The sequence below is a fragment of the Cupressus sempervirens genome, chromosome 3 (genome assembly GCF_028749045.1).
Source record: "Cupressus sempervirens isolate cs-2001-9-10 chromosome 3, ASM2874904v1, whole genome shotgun sequence".
NCBI lineage: Eukaryota > Viridiplantae > Streptophyta > Pinopsida > Cupressales > Cupressaceae > Cupressus > Cupressus sempervirens.
The window spans coordinates 572754228-572762783 of NC_143120.1; positions in this window are offsets into that span (position 1 = coordinate 572754228).

An 8556-nucleotide genomic window follows, 5' to 3' on the forward strand; every position below is an offset into this window, starting at 1 on the left:
TTCTTGATAAAAATATTCTAAATAGGGTAATAAAAAGCCTACAACCTCAATATGTAGTGGAACTATGTAGCTATGGAAAGGGTTACATAAATTAATCAAGATGGTGGAGAAAACTGAAATAAAGACCTTGATACATGGAATAGGGGCAAAGAAATAGTTGAGGTGAACCTATGGGAAAGAATATGACAAGAATCAAGGCAAGGGGAAGGAAATTTAGTACATGGGTGAATGTGTAAAGGAGAAGAATTGATGATTTAGTGTCTTACAATATTAAAATATGTAGATTGAAGATATTTTGAGATGGCAATGACAAGATCATACATAGGGAGATTGTGTTGAAGGGAGGAGAAATTTTTAAAAAGCCACCTAAAGGAAAGAGATTTTGTGGGTTAGAAGATTAGATAAAGAGATGTAGGCATGGAATATGAAGGCAAACAATGTAAAATAAAGATGGTGTAGCTTAGCTAAATAGAGAAGATAAAAATTGAAGGAAATATGTTTTCATTTTGGAATAAATGGATGTAAAACTCAATAGAATGTTTTATTTTGCTTGCAAATATTTGAATTTTTGGTATGATATTTAATTTATATTATGGCAATAAAGATTGATAGCTTCTTTAGAGTTTATATTTTGTGGTTAGTGAATTTAATTTTGAGTTGAGTGTTGGTATTGTGTGATTGGGCTTATCATGGACAATATTTTGCATCAATGCTATCAGAGCTAGAAGATTTTGAGTGTGTGGATAGATTTTCCATAGAAAAGTAGTTTACAAAAAGATTGAGCTTGTGGGTGTACCCTGTTAAAATGGAAGCACTTTATTTTGAGACCTTTCAGCCATCCTTAGTTCATTCTCTCTCTTCTCTCTCTCTCTCTCTCTCTCTCTCTCTCTCTCTCTCTCTCTCTCTCTCTCTCTCTCTCTCTCTCTCTCTCTGACATCTCTCATCTTCCAAAATGGCCCTTTGGATGTTAATTTATCATCTTTTTGGTCATTTCTCTCGACTATTTTAATTTTTCCTGAGTCTTTATGCACCCTCCTCAAGGCCTCCAAGGATCCTTTTTTGGGAACCCCCTCTAGAAGAGATCAACTTGGTCAACCTATTATGGAAGAGTTCAACCTCTTCCGCAAGGATTTATAAATGTGGGGCCCAAGGTACCTTGGGTTTGCCAATTATTTACTCTTGCTCTTTGGTCAGCCTACTTTATTTTTTTATCCCATAAACTGGTATAGAAAGAGAATTGGGCTCTTCATTTTCATTCATCATCATCATTCTACTAGAAACCAAGAGAAAGAATGTGCACGTTCAAGAGACTTCAATCAAGAATTTTCAAGCACTTGCCAAGAACAAGCATTTCCTTCTTGCGTCAAGCTTCTTCCTTCAAGGTGGTAGTAGAGTTTGGCTTCTAAGGAAGAGATCTATCATCCAAATCATTCAAGCTTTTCATCATTCATTGTGACATGCCAAATACATTCCTATTCATAAGGTTTTGACTTTTATGGTTTCCTTTTGGTTTCTTTGAGTCAAGGATATTATATTTGCATAATTTAACACATATCAAACTCATTTGTTTCTACAAAGGTAATTGTATCTTTCATTTGATATATTCAATCCTACTACACGTTAACATTTCCTATATTAGTATTTTTGCATCTCAATTTCAAGGTTGATTCCTCAATATTGGGCTTGACCAAGCTAAGCCCTCATCAAACCAAAATAAAAACCAAGTTTTATTGTGTAGGAGTAGGATACTCGAATTATGGCCAAAAATCAAGAAACTACTCATCAATACACTTTTGAAGAAGTTGGATTGACTTTTCTACTATCTCTCAGGAACATGTCCATCTTCCCATAAAGTGTTTGGACACTTTTGTTAGAATTAATGAGACAGAAATAAAAATTACATGCAAATATCTCCAATATTGAAAAATAATAATGCACATAGAAGAGAATGCAAGACACAAAGATTTAATATGATTCACCCAATCCCTGGGCTACGCCCACCAAACAACAAGGCCAATATTTTTATTATTCGGTGATTACAACCTAATTACAATCTGTAATCCCTTACAACTCAATACCATTGCAAGAAGCTACTATCTCATCACACACTGTGAAATCCCTAACCCTAAACCATTTTATACAGGATTTTTCCCACTTACAAAATTAGGGCTAGGATAATTACATGTCAACCCCTGGATAAATAGCTGATAAAGTAGCCGCCAAAATAAATTCTCAAGGGCTAGCCCCAGAACCCCTTACTGTATTAGGGACTACCACCTCCAAACCCCCACTAATTTATTGGCTTTTTTGTTTCTAAGGGCCGACTTGTTGTAATTATTCTAGCCCTAATTTTGTAAGTAGCAAAAATCTTGTATAAAATGGCTTAGGGTTAGGGATTTCATAGTGTGCAATGAGATAGTAGCTTCTTACAGTGGTATTGAGTTATGAGGGATTACAAATTGAAATCAAGTTGTAATCACGAGATAATAAAAATATTGAACCCTGCCGAGGAATTATGGTGAGTGTACAATACTTCCCTGATCAGTCACCACAAACTAGCAATCTCCCACTTGGGGGTTGATCATGCTCCACACTAGACAACAATCTCCTACTTGGAGACTAATCCTATAGCAATATCGCTACTCCATGAAGCTCCCACTAGATCGAACCACCCTGGACTCAATTGTTCCTCTATTCTATTCAATCTAGAAGACCAACTAAAGTTGAAGAGGAGTTCAGTTTCTCCTTTGCCACTACCTTTGTAAACATATATGTTGGATTATCATTTGTATGTATCTTGTCCCTCTTTGATTGTCCATCATCCAAAAAATGACCAAATGAAATGGTACTGTAGTTGTATGTGCATTGTATTTGAATGCAGAGTTGAATTCTTGGCAAGATTAATAACACTCTAACTATCTATATACAGGTAATTGTCCCTATGTGGATGTCCTAATTCCTCCATGAAGCATTGAAGCCATATCATCTCCTTGGTTGCCACTATAGCAACAAAATACTCTACCTCTATGGTAGTTAATGTTAGAAATAGGGAATACTAAGAGTGGAGAGGGGGGGTGGGGGTGGGGGTGAATTAGCATTTCACAAACTTTTTCCCAACTATGGATATCATTAATAATCTTTAAACATGCATATGTAATCAAACTAAAAAGTAAATATAACAACATAATGCAACTCGTAATTGTCCCTAGGTGGATGTCCTAATTCCTCCATGAAGAATTGAAGCCATATCATCTCCTTGGCTACTATTGTAGTAGCAACATACTCTGCCTCTATGGTGGATAATGTTATAAATAGGGAATACTTTGGAGAGGGGGAGGGGGGGAATCAATATTTCACAAACTTTTCCCCAACTAAGGATATCATTAACAATCTTTAAACATGCATATGTAATCAAACTAAAAAGTAAATATAACAACAACATAATGTAACTCATAACACCATTATTTGTTAACTAGGGAAACCATGGCCAAGGAAAAACCTTGGTGGGGAAGGTACCCACAAAATGATCCACTAATCAAAAGTATCTTGTGAAATATATTGACCCTATTAGGAGTCTATCACATTTTTATAGTGTATTTGTCCTTGTTAGAGGACTAGGCCTTGTTGGAAGCCTCAATCTTGTTAGGAGTTGGTGTTACAATTACAAAAGTAGCAAGATGATCCCTATGCTTAAACATGCATATGCAATGATATATTATGTACACAAAAGGTATAGATACAAAAACCTCTTAATAGCATTGATAACTTAGTTTTAGATGAGTCATTTGTCTTCTTTTCTACTTGTATTTGTGTGCTCATAGGTGTCTTATCTTTAAGAAATGTTTGATTGAAGTTCTCTACATAATCTTTCACATTCTCTTGTTGTATATCATTGATATTTTCATTTCTTCTCATATTGTTGCTTAAATTCCTTATATAGTTAGGTGTCCTTGCATTTTGTGATCTCATATTATTTGAGCTCATATTGTTTCCAAAATCATTAAATCATTAAATCTTGTTGTATGCCCAAGGTTGTTGTAATTATGATAGGCTATGACATTGTTTCCATATCTAGGTCTTGATTGATTTATCTATAATCTAAAATCTCTAGAAATATGTCCAAAGTTGTTACACTTATAACACATAACTCCATTTATTATGAAATTAGTTGCACCAATAGGTCTACTAGCTCCAAGGTTAGTACCTTGATACATTTTATTATTAAATTTGGGTTTCCTACATTCATTAGCTCTATGTCCATAAGCATAACAATTAGAACAATAACCAGAGATAAGGTTAGTATACTTAACTATATAGTTCTTCTTCATGTGACCAATTTCATTACATGCAAAGCATTTTCCATTAAATTGTCTCCTTAATTATTTAAGTTGTTCAGATTGTTTAGGTAGTTCCTTGTTTAGATCTTCTTCTTCTTGTTTAGGTTGTTGAATCACTAGATATGATTCATCAGTAACTTCAAATTTCTTAGATGATTATCCTTCATAGTAGCCAATATCAGTTGTATCACCTTTAGGTCTTTGTATCATGATCTACTTGTCAAGCTTTTCAGTGCTAGAATACAACTTTTGAAGATGTTTCTTTGTCTATGTAAGCTCTACCGTTACAATAGTGTTGTACTTCTTAAGTGTGCAAATTGTAGCTTTGTAGATTCAAGTTCAAATGTCACCATGGCAAGTTTGGATTTTAGATATGCATTCTTAGATCCCAAATCTTATTGACTTTTATTCTCGTTTTCCATCAAACTCATCTTAAGATTTGTGATCTCAAGTTCATGCTTTAGAATATCATTCTCCTTCTTTAGCTTGTAAAATGCATCACTATCCTTGATATGATCATGTGAGTCTTTCTTCTTGGATTTCATTGATTAAATCTTCTCTTTCAACTTCTAAATGTAATCTTGTGCTTCTCTAAGTTTGATCTTCATCTTGTCTCTTTTTATTGTGATTACATAAAGTTCCTTGAGAGCTTCATCTAGGTTCTTCTATAATTGATCCATATCCATAGGTCTCTTACTCAAGCTATTAGGCCTTCTCTGAGTAACTAAGCTCTATATAATGTATCTATCCTTGTTAGAGGACTAGGCCTTGATAGAATTCTCAACCTTGTTAAAAGTTGGTGTTACAATTACAAAAATAGCAAGATGAGCTCACTGCTCAAACATGCATATACCATGATATATTTTGTACACAAAAGGTATAGATACAAAAATCTCGTGACAGTGTTGATATCTAATTTTCCTTGACATCTCTATTTACACAACTTCGTATATAGTATCCTTTCTCTACTCTAACACAAAGTTTACATCATATAATTATCAAAAAATAATGGCATGGTCATCTGATGGGGAGGATCCTAACTCAAGGCCCTAATATCCTCTATGACTCTTCTAGGATTCTTTCTAAGCCTTCTTAGGGTTCTCTACCTAACCCTAACTTAAGAGGAATATCTCCTCAATTCCCCTTCTCCATTGATCCTCACCTATCAATCAAATACTCCTTCATACCCTTCATACTCCTTTGAAATCAATAAGCTAAGAACTTCAACTAACAACTTAAGGCCAACTCCAAGGTCATGTGGTGTGGAAGGGCTTCTTCACATGTCAATTCAACAGTTTCTAGGATCACCATGATCACAAGATGTATGGTTTTTCTAATGATCTCTTCAATCCCTTTGTAATAGGGCTAGGAGCGTTTTGTACCAATTAGCCCTTGTATTTGGGTTTTTAGACAATAACTCTAAGAACTTCCTAAAAAGGTCCTAAGTATTTTGCATTTTTTGTTATGCTTTTCAGAGTTCTTCAATATTTTATAGGTCTCTAATCCCCAGTGTGTATGTACAATACTTTCCCCAAATATAGCCTATTAATGAGGGTTTCATTCCTTCTATGACTGCATGTTGACATTACAATCATGTTTGTTATTAGTTACATATACTTATTTAGATTGCAAGTATCTATCGAGCGTATTGTACAATTAACAAAGTTAACCAAGCATTTCAAACTCTATCAAGCTCTACAATTGCTACTGAGTCCAAGGGATAGCATTCAGTTTGCGTCGAGTAGTTTCTACCATGTCAGTGATCAACAGTGTAAATTGAGCTTTGTAAGGTTTACCAAGTTCCTTAGAGCAAACTGACTTGTGTAGTGCTTACTAAGTTCATAGTTGCAATGATGTGAGTCTAGTGTTAACTAAGCCACTTAGTGTTAACCAAGTGACTCAATTTATACCAAGCTCATAGTGATAACATTTACTAAGCTATACAATCATAATCAAGTGACTCAATTTATATGTCGAGTTTCACAATATTCATTGAGTCACCAGTGTAGACCGAATTCAAACTACTTGGAAGCGATCAGTATGGATGAAGCTTCTACATCTACCGAGTGCATGACGATGCCAAGTATCAAAACCTCACCGAGCTAGTCTTTAGAACTCAAGTTCTTGCAGTTGGGCCGACTTTGTGTTCTTTTGTGTAAACTTGTATTGTAGCTAACTTTGTGGTTTATAATTTGGATTAATATATTGTATCACATCCAATGAGATAGTATGAAGTAATGTAACAAGTAGAAAAGGAAGAAGTGTGAATTAAAAAGGCTACGATAGTATAAGGAACAACAAAGATTTATCTATCACAACAAGGTGATCATTACACTCAAAGGTATCTTATTCAACAAACCAAGTTGCAGAACAGAGATCGGTTACTATATCATTCTAATAGGTGGATCAGTTAAATCCTTTCACAAGGTAGACTTAATAGTCTTTTGTAAATCTCTTTATCGAGTGCATAATTCATTGTATGTTTGTAAATCCTTTTGCAAGGTGGACCTAGCAATCCTTATTGCTCCTAACAGGGCAAATCATCATAAGTGATCATTGCAAGCCTTAACATGCCAACTTTATACTACAGTACTAAAGCTTGTGGGTATCATCCCCACCCTAGTTTTACTTTCTACTTGGAAGGTTTCTAGGTCACCAAATTGTGTGTCAAAGTGTTATGAATGTTTTATTACTTTCAATTATTTATGCATGCAATTAGATCAAAATACACATGAAGGATTGATTGCTAATAAAGGATTAAAGTTTTATTGGTTACTGATTCACCCCTCCCCTCTCAGTAACTTAGCCTATCGTATATATTTCAAATAATTGGTATCAGAGCTTTATGGTTCTTAGGAAAGAAGTTTAACAACTTGAGCAAATATTAAAGGCTATGGAGGTATTCAGACTTGACAAGGCTATTGATAATGAGAAACTAGATTTGGAATTGGCTATTGGAAAACTCAAGAAAGCAAACGAGAAACTCTTGCAATCTCTAAAAAGAAGAAAAGATCTTGCAATCTAGATGAATGACCAAATATACATTCAAGAAAGAATTGAAGACACTCATTCAAAAATCAATTCAGATGAAGCTAATAATGCAATCAAAGAATTATTGGAAAAGAATAGTTCACTTTAAAAAGAAGTAAGGAAACTGAGAAGAGAGCACAAAATTTAGTGAGTAAGAATATGTGAAGTCATGGAAAAGAAAAACAAGAGAAAATAAGAGATAGAAGGAAAGAACAATGAAATTCAACATCTACCCCTTCAATAAATAGACTTCATTGATTAGCTCACCAATGCAAATGAAGAAATCATGAATCTAAGATCAGAAAATGAAAGATTGTAGGGTGATCTAAATACTAAAAAACAAACCAATGAGAGGATGATGAAATCTCAAGCAAACATGAATCAATTGAATGAGAAAAGCCATTACACAAAAAGGAAAAGCTAGAATTGGATATATAGAAGAAGGTGAATCATCCAAGCAAGGAGCTCAAAAGAACTTAAGACCTACTTGTAGTCATTGTGGTAAGATTGGATATACATCAAAAAAATGTTGGAGCAATGGGAAAGCTAAATTCAATGGAAAATGCTACAATTGCAATCAGCATGGACATAGAGCTAATGAATGCAAAGACAAACCTAAATTTGAAGGCAAATGTCACAAATGTAAGAAGCATGGGCACAAATCCTCAGAATGCAAAACTAAGATATTGAACCCAGTAGAATAGATTGTAAAAACTATATTTGGTTGAGACTATAACACTTGGTGAAGATTTCATTACTATGGAGATTCTGGACACATTGGAATGAATTGTGTAAAACATCACACGAGGATAGGAGACTCCACCAGAAGTTGGTTTATTATTACAGAACTTGGTCATCTTGCCAAAAACTATATGAATACTGGAAGAATTGAAGATGAAAAGAAGGAAAAAGCTAATAACATCATAAATCAAATGAGATAGCAATGGATTCCAAAATCTTCTAAGAATGCAAGTCTGAGCAATGATGAGCATGTCACTCGAGAATTGGGTGACTCCAACATTTCCACTTGATCTCTCAAGGAGAACTGGAACTAGGATTCTGAAGAAGACATCTCACATCAGTTCTAGCTAGCAGAATGAAAGATCCATATCAACATTCAAGATGCAAAGGGATCACCGAGTATTCAAAAGATTACAGTCCTTACCGAGCAAGGTCGGGTTGCAAGACC